General features: G+C 31.3%; 1 long non-coding RNA gene across 2 annotated transcripts; it reads right to left on the bottom strand.

The window, feature by feature from the left end:
• LOC110267263 lies at positions 5,484-7,278 on the bottom strand. Of its 2 annotated transcripts, none has more exons than XR_002354659.1 (3): positions 7,230-7,278; positions 7,013-7,141; positions 5,484-5,508 (listed from the first exon to the last, which is right to left on the bottom strand). It is a non-coding gene; the product is annotated as an uncharacterized LOC110267263 (long non-coding RNA). The 2 variants fall into 2 exon arrangements; XR_002354660.1 differs by having other exon boundaries at positions 7,235-7,259.

Raw genomic sequence — 15,927 nt, 5'->3', positions numbered from 1 at the left:
TAATGTTACATAGCTAGTAAATATTATTATTTTTATCAATACTTGGCCAGTAATAATTTACACCTATATTTATAAACTTTTTGCATATGAAAAAACATATAATTTGCACATATATTTATAAGAATTTTATGCACATAAATCAATATAGTTTGCACTAACGTTTTTCAGAGTTTGTACACATGATTAGTAAAATTTATGGGTTATGCTAGATAATCAATAACTTTTTTGAACAATATGAACAACCACCAATAAAATCAAAACACACTACACCTCCAAATTACCCGCATAAATCTTAATATTAGAATAACCATCCGCACACCTAGTGAAATAAACATCCGATATATCCATTGTTCAAATTGTTTAGTATTTTCATTGTCTACCTATACTTTTCTAATTTTTTTTGTTAAAAATAATTTAGTGTTTATGCTGGCTAAATGATAACAAAAAATACTAAAAATGGTTGGTTTTTAAGATTTTTTTATTTATTTTAAAAACTGATTATAAATTTTTAAAGACCTAATTAAAAATTTAATAAAATTATAAAATTTAATAGAATAATTAAACCTCCTTTACAAAAATTAATGAAATTATAGTTATTATTAGCATAAGAAAGGAAAAACCATGCATTAAACTTAAAGAGAGATTATTATTAATATATATTACATTAAGATGACAGCATCATCACACAACATCACAAATAGAATTATATAAAGAGTAATGAGATTGGATTTTTTTTAATTTTTTATTTGAGAGAGTAAAATATGAGAAGGTATGAAAAAAATTAAAAATTAAAAATTATATTTTACATCCTCAATTTTAAAAAAAAAATTCATTTCTAAATTAAATCTTGCTCTATATAAATTTTATACTGGAATTTATTGAATTATGTTGCTATATATAAATTTTAATCACATAAAAAAAAGATGTAGTTTAGGAAAAAACAAAAAAGAAATTGGAGGGCTAATTTGATGTAGAATTATCCACGACCATGAACAATGAAGGTTATATTTATACTACAACTATATATAATTTAAGAACTTGCCTCCAGTATTAAAACACATCCATTCAGCACAAAATATTTTATGAACTTTTTTCAAGAATTTGTTTCTGGTCTCAAAACACGTTCATTCAGTGTAAAACATTTCATTTCTTCAAGGATTTGCTTCCAATATCAGAACACATACATTCAGAGCAAAATATTTCATGAACCTTTTTCAAGAACTTGCTTCCAATATTAGAACATGTACATTCAGGAAAAAATATTTCATGAACATTTTTCAAGGACTTGCCTCTAGTATTAGAATACCCACACCAACCATGGTGAAAAGCGGAGTACCACCATTTCGTATTTTGCTGGTTGAAATCAATACCTACATTATGTACATGAACTGGAGACAATCTACACAATGCCAAAAGTAATTGGCTTAGCAACAATGTTTTACTTTTATTACCATGTACATATTGTTTCATCCCAGTTACACATTTTTTTTCTTTTTGTCATTGAACTTTGTTGTTCCTTTTGGATGATTCTTTCAGCATTAGAGTTTCAAATGCATTAGGAGCTGGAAGTTCAGGAAAGACACGAGTGGCGGACGTAGCTGTCATGACTCTTGCAGGCTCACAGACTTCTTTGGTGAACTCAATCATTTTTGGGTGCCAAAATATTTTAAATTATGTTTTTAGTTATGAGCAGGATTTGTTGGATTATGTCACAGATATGACTCCCATAATATGTGTTTCTATTATATTAGACACCTTACATGGTACCCTTTCAAGTTGGCACTTTTTTTCTCTTGACATTATTATTCAATACATAATTCATGTCTTTCTATAAAGTGTAACACTTGATCATGTTAATATATAGGCATTGCTAGAGGATGTGGTTCCCAGAAATTAGGAACATATGTGAATCTAGGAGCTTATTATGTTTTGGAAAATTTACTTGCTATTATATTGGGTGTTTTAATACAGTTGAGAGGAAAAGGCTTGTGGCTTAGAATAATGAGTGATATCTTCTGCCAAACAATTCTGTTTTCTCACATTACAAGAAGTACAAATTAGAAAAAATAGATTTGTCCTCATTCTCCTAGTTCTTAGGGTCCGTTTAGTTGATTGGCTTCTTTTCTATTATTTAAAATGTTTGGTTGAGTAGTTTCATGACATGATACCAGAGTTCTATGTCTGAAAGGTCTAGAATTCGATCTTTGGTAAACTCCAAAGGTGAAAAAATAGCATAAGACAAAAAAATAAAAGGAGAAAAGAAAGCCTATGCAAAAATCAAGCAAATCCAAAAGAGACTCTTACTTGAGAAAAGTGTTAGAGATATAACCATTTATATTATCTTCTTCTATTAGTTTAAACTTTTGGGATGAATGGTATCATAACAGAAAGAAATGTGAGCATTTTTCAAAATAAAATAGTAGAGGTCACTTATATTAAGGACAAGTTATTCAAAAAGTCATGTTTGATTCCATTAATTGTTGATAAAAATATTTTTTAATTGTTATTTCATGCTATATTTTTTTTTGTTTCTTTGCATTGATATAGTCTAACACACCACTTTAATTTCTTTTATTAAGTAATGTTTCCGGTCTCAAGAAATGATGTCACACAAACAAATCTGATTATATTTACAGAGTTACATCTAAAGCCATGAAATCTTTAGTTGTTTGATATTGCAGGCAATAAAGGCAAAGAAAAGGGTATTTGAAGGAAGATTTTCTGTTGAACATGCATTAGCGTGAGGGGTTGGATTGGAGCAAATAGAGTAAAATCCTTGAAGCTAAATCATTGTCCATTTGGCACTTAATAAATATTAAATGTTTTAGCCGATATTTAGTATGAACATGTGTTAGCAGAATTGTCATGTGTTAGGACAAAATATTTCATGAACCTTCTTCAAGGACCTGCCTCTAGTATCAGAACACTTGCACCAACCATGGCGGTCAGGTTGTAAAATTTGGAGTACCACCATTTTGCATTTTCCTGGTTGAATTCGGCACCTGCATTGTGTACATGATCACTGGAGGCAATATTTGTTGAAGTCGGAAAAATATTTCATGAACCTTCTTCAAAGACTTGCCTCCAGTATCAGAACAAGTTCATTCAGCGTAAAACATTTCATTTCTTCAAGGACTTACCTCCAGTATCAGGACATGTGCATTCAAGGTAAAACATTTCATGAACCTTCTTCAAGGACTTGCCTCCAGTATCAGAAAACATCCATTCAGCGTAAAACATTTCATTTCTTCAAGGACTTGCCTCAAGTATCAGAATATGTGCATTCAGTGCAAAATATTTCATGAACCTTTTCAAGGACTTACCTCCAGTATCAGAATACGTGCATTCATGACAAAATATTTTATGAACCTTCTGCAAAGACTTGCCTCTAGTATCAGAATACCTACACCAACCATGGCGGTCAGGTTGTGAAAAGTGAAGTACCACCATTTCACATTTTGCTAGTTGAAGTCGACACCTGCATTGGGTACATGATCACTGGAGACAATCTACACAATGCCAGAAGCAATTGTCTCAACAACACGGTTTTACTTTTATCATCATGTACATATTGTTTCATACCAGTTACAAATTTTCTTTCTTTTTGTCATTGAACTTTGTTGTTCTTTTTGGGTGATTCTTTCAGCACTAGAGTTTCAAATGCATTGGGAGCTGGAAGTCCAGAAAAAGCACGAGTGGCGGTTGTAGCTACCATGACTCTTGCAGGCTCACAGGATCTTTTGGTGAGCTCAATCATTTTTGGATGCCAAAATATTTTAAATTATGTTTTTAGTTATGAGTAGGATGTGTTGAATTATGTCACAGATATGACTCCCTTAATATGTGTCTCTATTATATTAGACACCTTACATGGTACCATTTCACGTTGGCACTTTTCTTTTTTGTCTTGGCATTATTATTCAATGCATAATTCTTATCTTTCTATGAAGTGTAACACTTGGTCATGTTAATATATAGGTATTACTAGAGAATGTGGTTACCAGAAGTTAGGAACATATGCAAACTTTGGAGCTTATTATGTTTTAGGAATTCCACTTGCTGCTATATTAGGTTTTTAGGTATAATTGAGAAAAAAAGACTTGTGGATTAGAATAATAAGTGGTAAATTCTGCCAAACAATTCTGCTTTCTCTCATTAGAAGAAGTACAAATCGAAAAAAACAGGTTTGTCCTCATTCTCCTAGTTCTTAGGGTCTGTTTAGTTAATTGGCTTCTTTTCTATTATTTAGAATATTTGGTTGAGTGGTTTCATAACATAATACCAGAGCTCTATGTCCGAAATATCTAGAATTTGATCTTTGGTAAACTCCACCAGTGAAAAATAGCATAAGACAAAAAAATAAAAGAAAAAAAGAAAGCCTATGCAAAAATCAAGCAAATCCAAAAGAGGCTCTTACTTGAGGGAAGTGTTAGAGATATAACCATTCATGTTGTCTTCTTCTATTAGCTTAAATTTTTGGAATGAATGGTATCATAACAGAAAGAAATGTGAGCATTTTTCAAAATAAAACAGTAGAGGTCACTGATATTAAGATCAGGTCATTCAAAAACTCATGTTTGATTCCATTAGTTATTGATAAAAATATTTTTTAATTGTTACTTCATGCTTTATGTTCTTTTGTTTCATTGCATTGATATAGTCCAACACACCACTTTAATTTCTTTCATTAAGTAATGTTTCCTGGTTTTAAGAAATGATGTCAAGCAAACAAATCTGATTATATTTACAGAGTTGCATCTAAAATCATAAAATCTTTGGTTGTGTGATATTGCAGGCAATAAAGGCAAGAAAAAAAAGTATTTGAAGGAAGATTTTCTGTGAAACATACATTAGTGTGAGGGATTGGATTAGAGCAAATAGAATAAAATCATTGAAGCTAAATCATTGTCCATTTGGCACGTAACCAATATTAAATGTTTGAGCTGATATTTAGTATGAACATGTGTTAGCAGAATTGTCATGTGTTAAGACAAAATGTAACACCCTACCACACTAAACTTTATGCTTAAGTCGTAAAACGAAGGTGGTGTGGTATTACGACCTCTAAAATAAAATGAGTACATATAATAGTAGAAGAATTATAATATGCTAGGAGCTTTGAAGAATAGGGGAAATAAAAGTCACGAAATAAAAGCGCAACGCTCAAGGAACGAGTTAACTTGCGTGCTAAGAAAACCATAACTATTAAATATAAGATAACAAAAGTAGGAATAGAGTGCCAAAGATACAAAATAACAAGCTCCTAACTCAGCCTGCGAAGTCAAGACTGGTCGGAGAATATTTACAGATATATACATACATATCCAAAACCCAAAAGTACATATACACATTCCTGCCTCTCCATAAACCTCTAAGAGGATAAAAAAGAACAAGTTATGCGGAGAGAAAGCTAAGTACATATATATACATCATAGCATAACAAAATAACCCTGTAACCACTCCGCTTCAAGAGTCCAGACGCCTAATGAGATGCCTCTCGACCTGCATCTGAAAAACAACAACATAGTATGGAATGAGAACTGGAGGTTCTCAGTATGGTAGAGGTGCCACACACATAATATATAAGGTCCTGGGAATGCCAGAGGCAATCCTAGAACGCCGACACTCAGATTATAGAGCTTAAAGTATTAAACAGAAGCCATAAAAGGTGGTTTTCTAAGAATATTTAATCCTAACTTAACTTAACCTTAAAATCTAAGTCCCATACTGCCATTCCTCCATACCTCCAACTCTATCATGCATTTTCACAGACAAATAAACAGATAAAGGCAAGCACAAGACGGTTACAGTTACCGCAGGTAACAAATACACATTTAACATGGCAAGTACACATAGGCACACCCAATTAAAGCACAAGCAAGTAATTCAAGTATTATGCATATGATGCATGCCTGTCCTATGGCTGATGAGGCTCATCTGTCGGTCATCTAGCCAACCCGACAAGTTTGAATTGTCCTTAGACTGTCCCCCGACGTGCATCCCCAAGAGTCTATGCATAACTTTTTCTCATATAGTCAATATTGCTCAATGGGGGTAACATTCCCCGGAATTTATATAGTGCTCGGTCACACTTACGTCGTAGGGTCAACAGAGTATCGAGTTTTCAACCTGGTACACGTGGTGGCAAGCCACGGCACTTAATCCAGGGAATCTCGTATCTCAGATTATTCAAATTCATAAGCCATTTAAATAATTCAATTATAATTCATCAACATCCACATCATTCTCAATCGCTTCTCATTCATCATTATACGTCAATCATACTCAATCCTTATCCTTCATTATCACACCTCCCATTCCGTCCATCAATAGTCCCAATTCAAAACATAATTCATTCCTTTCTAAATGAATCAAACTTAAAACATGCTCATTTTCTTAACAATTCTAAATCAAACCATATAACCTTTGAATATAAATCTTTTTAAATAATCATATAAACAAAATCTCTAATTTTTATAAAATTTCGACAGCATCTCCTTTAAAACTCGGACTTTACCACCCTGTTCGGGTCCAAACCTGCATTTTTTTCAATTCAACATACCCTTCCTCATTATCATAACAATCACCACAATAAATATATCTCAGATCAACAATTAAACTCATACAATATTCAAATCCAACAACCAAAATTCAACTAAGAATCATAGTTCACAAATCCTAGGCTTTTAACACAAAATACCTCATTATCACAACAACCTCCACAATAGTTATACCTCAAATTAATAATTCACCAAATCATTAGTTAATCAACAAGCACTAAACCAACTACGTTCATCAACAATAACATTCAACTATAATTCTCTCCAAATTAACATAACAACATTCACCATCCAAAATTAATAACTAATCATCCAATAAACTTCAACCAATTATATTCATCGACAAATTACTAAACGTTAAACGTACACCTGCATTCCAACTTATCCTATGGTCATCTAGCCTAAGTTTTCACAGAACATTATATATTAAATGCAAGAAACCTAAACCATACCTTAGCCGATTCCCAAGTATTATTCCAAGACAATTTTCCTAAAAGAACACAGCCCTCAAAATCTCAACTAATTCGCTTCCTCCAAGTTCCAGTATTCACAATTTTGAGCTCCAATTATTTATTTTCAACCTAATACACATTCATAATACATATACATCCAATTTAATACTCAAAGCTCAAATTCAATGAAATTAAAATAGAATTATCGTACCCTCACCTTACCCAAGCTTTACATAAGCAAGAGTGAACGTTTTTCTCAAGCTAATTGGATCCTAAAACATCAGAAATCAAAGAAATTCAACACCCCTTCTCAAAACTCGAAAATTGGTGGAAAATAAGGCTGAGTGAAAAATAATGAGTTACCTATGAAATTGTTCCAGTAGAAACGTAGAGCTCAACGCAGTGAACGCGTGGCCGCAAACGGTGCGGCGATCGGAACTCGGACAGAGGAGTTACGTCAGTTGGAATTTCACCGTAGGGTTACGGGATTCCTTTCTCTCCTTTCCCCTGCAACTTCAACGTTGCTGAAACGGGGAAGAGGAGGACGTGGGTCCTTTTAATAAACTGGTCCGGTTGGGCCCACGGCCCAGTTTAGGTCCGGTTCAACCAGTTCAGCCCGTTCGGTCCAATCTTGGACCGTTTTCTTCGAAATTGGTGTCAAAATTCTCGTTTCAATGAGCTCTATCCTAATTTAATATAATATTCACATTTCTAATTCTCCTTATTAAAAACTAATTTATTGACTAATTATCTACTAATTTAACCGGGGTTTACACAAAACATTTCATGAACCTTCTTCAAGAACTTGTCTCTGGTATCAGAACACCCGCACCAATGTTAGGTTGTAGAAAGTGGAGTATTACTATTTCACATTTTGCTGGTTGAAGCCGGCACCTGCATTGTATACATGATCACTGGAGGCAATAGTTGTTGAAATCGGCAAAACATTTCATGAACTTTCTTCAAGAACTTACCTCGAGTATCAGAACTCATGCATTTAAGACAAAATATTGATAATTCTTTTTCAAGGACTTACCTCCAGGTATCAAAACACCCGCACCAACTATAGCTTTTCTGCTTTGACTAAATTCCTTTTTCAAATTTTTTTATTAATGAATATAACAATAAATTTAAGTTCCTATACTACTCCAATTTCAAAGATGATTACATTGTGTTTCTTTTTATAGTAACAAGTTACTAGTACTTTAAATTTAATTATTATGTTCTTTTATTATTTGAACAAAGTAGTTCATCATTGTATTATATGAGGGTAGTTGCTGCTGTATCAAACTGTATTCATAGGAAATTTTAATTAGTCTTGATAACTATAATCATGATATTAAAATTGTACTCTGGTCTTTGCTGGTGTATTAAACATTATTTGAGCATTATATTAAAATTGTGCATTTTGCACGAACAGGGCTTGGTGCCAACTTTTGATGAACTACTTCCAGGTGTTGATCACAGATTCTGTGTGAGACACCTCTATGCCAACTTCAAAAAAAAATTTCCAGGGCTCAATCTTAAAAAAAGTTCATGAAGTGTAGGCCTATGATAGGACTTGATGGTTGCTTCTTGAAGACACCATATGGAGGATGGCTTTTGGTTGCTATGGGGTGGGATCCGAATGACCAGATGCTATCGATCGCATATGCAGTCGTGGAGGCTGAGACAAAAGATTCATGGACATGGTTCCTCTCAAACCTAATTGATGATATAGGAGCAGAGAAATTACTTCGTAGCACATTCATGTCTGACCAACAAAAGGTAATCTACTGACCTGTATTTTAGTGTAATTAAGATTTTGCTCTGTATTTTAGTATATTACGAGTTTGCTGTGAATTAGTCTTGATAACTATAATCATTATATTAAGATTGTATGATAACTATAATCACTATAATCATCATACCACTGAAGATGGTCATTGAAACTTGATGGCATATTGAATTTGTCCATGTGAATTATATATGTGTTCTTTTTGGTCTACTCTGTTTTGGTTTCTGCTATGGTGTATCTGCAGGATAGAAGCATAAGCAAAACACACTTGAAAATTAGTGAATTCATCATGTCACAGAACTCTCTCACTCTAACTCTCTGTGTCTAAGCCAATTTAGTCTATGGCTTCTTAGATGTAGGGATAGTAATAGTATGTAGCTGCTATTTATAATTAAATTTGAATTATTGAGTGTGCATAGTCAGCATAGAAAAAGAAGATTCTTTTACTGCAAACACACATTCCAATTATTATGGGGAGGGTGAAGAACCACACGGCCCAAGCACTTCTAGGCTGGGGTTACAACAAAAATGCTCTCATTGTCTAAAATTGGGTCACAACAAGCGAGGCTGCCCTCTTAGAAGACCAACCGTAAGTACTTGTCTATTGTTCCCTTTTCCATACATAAGACTGTTTCTAATGCTATTTACCTTTTTTAAACTGTAACTGGCTGTTTTTTGTTCATGTCCATCATAGGAAACTACTGCTACTACATCGTCGGCCCAAAACAATAATGCTGGAACTGCTACATCATCACCATCCCAGCACAACACTGCTAAGAAAGCTGGATCTACTGGCTCAGCGCATAAGAGGACCAGGTTGGCCAATGTTGCAGCAAGGCCTAATACCCAACCAACTGCACAAAAAAAATTCCAGCCACCAAGACTAACTAGAATCCTTAGGAGCAACTCCACTTCAACTGCACATGGACAACCCTCATCACAAGGGAGTCAAACTCAGAGTATTCTCACAGGGTCTTAGTTGTGTCAAATCTTGTAATTGGTGTTTCTTTTGAAAGCTTGAACAATGTTAGCATTTTGTATTATGACTTATGACCTATGACTCCAACTCTTTCTTTGGTTATGACTTATGTTAATTGGAGATTATGTAATTCAGTTTTTACTTCGGTTATGACTTATGTTAATTGGAGATTATGTTGATTAACAACTTATGTTATTTTGCTTATGATTAACAACTTATGTCATGCAAATTTTAATTAGAGTTTGTCTTTGTCACAACAGGTTCTTAATGCCAATTTTAGTGCCAAACTATTTTAATCCTTTTAGGGATACTTTTGAAACATAAATTAAACTTCAAGGACAACAACATTAACAAGTTTTCGACTTTAGTACAGTTTTGAAACTGTTTACAAACAGCCATCCTATTCTTACTCTGCTATTTTCATCTGTCACAAACGCATTAGTTCCCTAACCTCAAATGGGTTCCATTCTTCACCCACAGATAAACCATTAGAATCACCATAAACCAACCCAACACACCAAAAATTACAGCCACCAACAGTTTGCATTTGGCATAAACTAATTTAGCCTTCAAGGTGGAAATCTTCATCTTCAACCTTGCAACCTCAGCCTCTTCTATCTCTGCAACTCCATCCGCCCAGGAAAAAAATGTGCACTCCTTCCCAATCTGCAACATAAACACAAAAAAAAAAAAGAAATTGAAGATACTCAAGAAGACATCAAAATGAGAAAGCACTCAAACTTACATCAAAGTATACACAGCCCCAAAATCTCCGGCCGGGATTGTCTGGTGTCTTCGACCATCTCAGTACAGGGGGTTCACCACAGTTGCACGTCAGCGTTCTTCGTCGCCGACTACTTTTTTGTGATGATACAGAGCCTTGGGAAGCCATTCCTTAGGGTTTCTGATTCTTACAGAGAATGAAGAAGACGAACACGCAGACGTAAATGAAGAAGTTAGTTTTAGGGTTTCATGATGGGATTTTTACCTATTTTATTTTTTTAATATAAATTTTTAAACAAAAATTAAAAATTATTTAAAAAAACGTTTTACAAATGAGTCACACACATAGTTGCCACATGGAACTCCTTGTTGCCACGTCATTAACGTCTGTTAGTGATTTTAACGCTGTTAACGTTCAGGGGTAAAATTGATGCAATTCGACAACTTCTGGGATAAAATTGAAACAAATTGAAACTTAGGGGTAATTTTGAAACTTTTAGTAAACTTCAGGGACAAAAAATATACTTTACCCTTAATAATATCAGTAATCTAAACTTTTGGTATGCAATTAGTACATAAAAAAATTAGTAAAAGAGATTAAAATGAATATGTTTGATCAATTTTAGTCTATTTTAAATGATAGGGATTAACACGTTTACTTGAAATCTATTACGGGTACCTCTTTTTTAACTACCCACGGTTTAAAAATTTAAAATATAATTTAAATACACGTGATTATTTAATGACCTAGTTAATGCATGTCACTACTCTATTGGTATATAATATGAAATCTTTTTTACTTAAATTATATTTTAAATTTGTATGTACTCCCATGCAACAAATAAAATTTATATGTACTCGCGTACAAAAAAATAAAATGAGTGAGTGAATATGGAAGAAAGCAAATGTGCTACCCACTGTTGATAATGGGAAGTTACAAATATGCTAACTTTAGATGCATTATCTATAATTTGCATGGCCCTTAGTCAAAAGGATACACAGAAAAGGTTCAAAATGTTAGTACTTTTCGCACAAAAAAATACATATAATTCTAAAAAATAAAAATAAAGAAACACATCATACTACGTGTGTGCTTCATATCTTCATGAAATGACTCAATATCTTCTTTTTCACACGTTCTCAATATTTATTGTGTATAAAATTGTGACCCAATGATTCATACATATCATTCATTCACAGCTATAAAATAGATATATTATCAAAGTGGTTGACAAGATTAAAAATTAAATAAAGTTGGAGACATACAGACAGATTTACCCCTAATATGTCTCTCACACTCATTTTTTAATAATTAACTCCATTTTCATAATTCCATTCCTACTTTAACCAATTTGTCCTTTTTTTTTTTTCAAAAGGTTAATTAAAATACTGAGGTCTAATTAAGACATTGCTGCCAATGATTAATAGACATAGTGAACAACCTAACAAATTAAACTAAATGCTACTTATTGTCGTTCTTATTATATTTACTAGTTGAAAAAACATTTCATGAATCTTTTTCAAGGACTTGTCTCCAGTAACATTTGGGGTAAAACATTTCATTTTTTCAAAAACTTGCATTCAGTATCAGAACACATGCATTCAGGACAAAATATTTCATGAACCTTCTTTAAGGACTTGCCTCCAATATCAGAACACGTGCACCAACCATTTCATGAACCTTCTTCAAGAATTTGTCTTCAGTATCAGAACACCTGCGTTAACTATGACGATTAAGTTGTGGAAAGCGGAGTACCACCATTTCGCATTTTGCTGATTAAAGTCAGCACCTGTGTACATGATTACTGGAGGCAATAGTCGTTGAAGTCGGCAAAACATTTCATGAGCCTTCTTCAAGGACTTGTCTCCAGTATCAGAACACGTGGATTCAGGGCAAAACATTTCATAAATCTTCTTCAAGAATTTGCCTCCAGTATATAAGAACACTCGCACCAATCATGACCGGTATACTATTTTTTTTGAGTCTCTACATCATTGCTTTCCATCATTGCAACTCTCTCTTTCATTTATCATATGCATTATGCATGTCTCATGTATGTATATTTATATGTATAAATAGTTGGTTTTAGATTCATAGTATCAAGAACTTTATTTCTAATAATGTGAGTTTAATTTTGTCAATCTTTCACATTCATCATCTTTTTTGTGTCATTGTGCTCATGAACATATTTACTTGTATGGTGTAGGGGGAGGGGTTTAGCTAGTAGCTATATATATGAGTCAACTTTAATTTGTTGCATGTATTATTTATTTGTTATGGAGTTAGGTTGTATACTAGCTAGCAGCGAGACCCATTATATTTTACATGCATTATATTACATATTTGGCCAAACAAAATATATATAGATCCATCATATGCTTAGGTCTAGCTAGTGATATCATATATTTATATATTATATATGTGATTTAATTCATTCTTAATACAAATTTTATATTTTGATGATTGATTTTTGTAACTAATTTTAATATATATTATTAATGATAACACTGAATTAATTAGTACTGACAGCTAGTTAGTTAGTATACTAGCCAGTGTAACTGATATGACACCAGAATTTGTTAGGAAAATTTTATGGTGCTGACACAAGATAAAAGCATGCTATGAGAATCATACGTATTTTGTTTGAAAAGTGACGCGTAGTTCTTCTTTTACTGTTTCTGTCACAACTTTTTAATTGATTTTCTGTTTCTGTTCCCCTTCTCCTATGTGAGTTTTTTTATCAGGACGACAGGACCTATGTGAGATTAAACGAGGATAATTGTAAGGTTAATTAACTTGGCTATTTGCACCGCTTGAAGAATTTGATCTTTTTTAATGTATTATTAATTTATTATACCTTTATAAGAATAATTGTAATACTTTTTTCTTCACATTATATATCTAGGAACACTTTGGACACAAATACATTACATCAAATTATGATTTTTAAAATAATAGCTTAACAGAGAATATTTATTTTACGCATATTAAAATATTCGAAACAAAAATTTGTTAAGAATTATTAGAGAAAATTATTGCTTATCTTAAAAGAAAAATTGTTTTTAAAGAGAAAAAAATAAAATACTATTTTTTATGATTATCATTTATGGCTAATAGAAGAAAACAATATATTTTTTTTATGACTATATTGATAGTTTGAAAATATAAATATTGAAATAAGAATAGATTAATAATCGTGGTTATAGTTGGGTAATCTCCAAAATTTTGTTAGTTTGTGAAAATTAAAAGGTATAAAAATAATATAATATATTTACCAAGTGAATAAAAGTTTCAAATAAAAATTATAACTTGATATCCAATTAACTACAAAGAAAATCTATTAGTATTTTGTGCATGGATGAAAAAAATGAAAAAAAAACTATTAAAAAGAGGAAGTTTTTCAATAATGTTAGTGTAATACATTTTATTTTCTTGAAATAAAAAACTAAATAAATGTTGTTATGATAAATTAAAATATTAAAAATAAATAAAATTTGTGAATACATTACTAAGAATTTTAATTAAATAAAAACTTACAAAAACTCATACAAAGGTATAATGAATTAATAATACATTAAAAAAAAACTAAATTCTTCAAGCATTCAAGGTAAATAGCCAAGTTAATTAACCTTACAATTATTCTTGTTTAATCTCACATAGATCCTGATAAAACAAAAAAAAATTCTCACATAGGAGAAGAGGAATAAGAAAAGAAAATCAATTAAAAAAATTGTGACAGAAACAATAAAAGAAGAACCACGCGTTACTTTTCAAATAAAACACGTATCATCTTCGTATCTCCTTTAGCTATAACAATATATAAAGCCAATAGAGAAGTTTGGTATCCAATTCTTTTTTTCCTATTTTACCCTTATTTTTAGAATCTAAAATTATGTATTCAGTTAGGTAACCACGTTCTGTAAATTCTGCATTAACCCACAAGAGAATTATGTAACTACTTCATTTTCAATCGTGAGAGAAATTTAAAAAAATTGCTCGCTTTCAATTGTAAAGTAAGATTATAAAAACTGCTCCACTTGCAATTGTTTGTTTTTCTTTTCGTTTCTTACCTTATGTTCTGATAGACAAATAGAAATAAAAAATTCAATAAATTAACAATCATGGCAACGTCGATCCACTTGGACAGAATATGCTAGGCGAAGAAGACAAAACATGAGCAACAACAACACCTGAATAGAAGACGTGCAACTTATCGAGAGATGATTCGACAAAGAAAATAAGTTGCCATATCTACAACTCCTATCCCAACTCCATTGTCAAGCACAGGTAAAGTTACTGATTAACTATAAATATAGGTATAGTCCAATTAACTACAATTAGACAAATGACCAGAGCCACTAACCATCCTCAATTTGTTACAGGTAACATATAACATGACATGTATAATGATAAGTTTTAATATTGCTCTTGATGGGAGATGTTTGTTATTAAAAGAAATTCTCCTGTATAATCGTCAGTTAATATAAAAAAAACTTCCATTCATTTCAAACAGCAACTTCATTAAAAGTTTTCTATTGGATGTAAATCATTGTTGCGGATTTTTAAAGAATAAAAGTAAAATAATTTAAATATGTTTATTATTAAAAAAAAATTCGTACATTCGTCAGTTATGTTGAATAAAAAAATTTCTATGCATCTTTTATCGTTGCTTCATTAAAAATTTTTTATTGGATGTAAATTATTCATGCGGAATTTTTACGATGGATATGCTTTTGAAAGAATAAAAGTAAAATAACTTAACAGGGCAATATTTTTTTTTATTAATTACACAGTAATTTTGTATCAATATATATCCTAATTTATTTTACATATAATATTCATCCATCTAAGTTAAGTCATAGAGTACTTTATAAAAATTATATTTCAATAATTTTTTTATCTTATAACTATTTTATATTTTGGAATTCAAAATTTTGTATTTTTATTTTTATTCAAGGTTTATTTTTATATTTTATTTTAGTTTTGTTAATCAAAAAGAACATAACTCAATTAATGTAAAGTCTAATTTAAATAACTATAATTAAATAAAATAAGTAATAAAAAACGGACATAAAATTTAACTTTTTTGTTACTTGATATAAAAATAAATCATTGTTCAAATACACAATGACATAGAATTTAACGTTATGCTTTTCTATATGCATTTATTTTTATAGTTTTATCCTTAATTCTAGACATTATTTTTTAATCTATAACAATATCTATTGAAATATCAGGAATTTTTGTGTCCAAATTTAAATTTTAATATTATCTTTATTAAGAAGAAAGGTTTATTATTAAAAGAAATTTTTCTGTACAGCCGTCAGTTACTTTACATAAAAAAACTTCCACCCATTTTAAACAGCAATTTCATTAAAAGTTTATGTAAATCATTGTTGCGTATTTTTAAAGAATAAAAATAAAATAGTTTAATC

The sequence above is a fragment of the Arachis ipaensis genome, chromosome B09, assembly GCF_000816755.2.
Source record: "Arachis ipaensis cultivar K30076 chromosome B09, Araip1.1, whole genome shotgun sequence".
NCBI lineage: Eukaryota > Viridiplantae > Streptophyta > Magnoliopsida > Fabales > Fabaceae > Arachis > Arachis ipaensis.
Note: the sequence above shows the minus strand (reverse complement) of the source record. Positions and strands in the feature narration are given on the sequence as shown.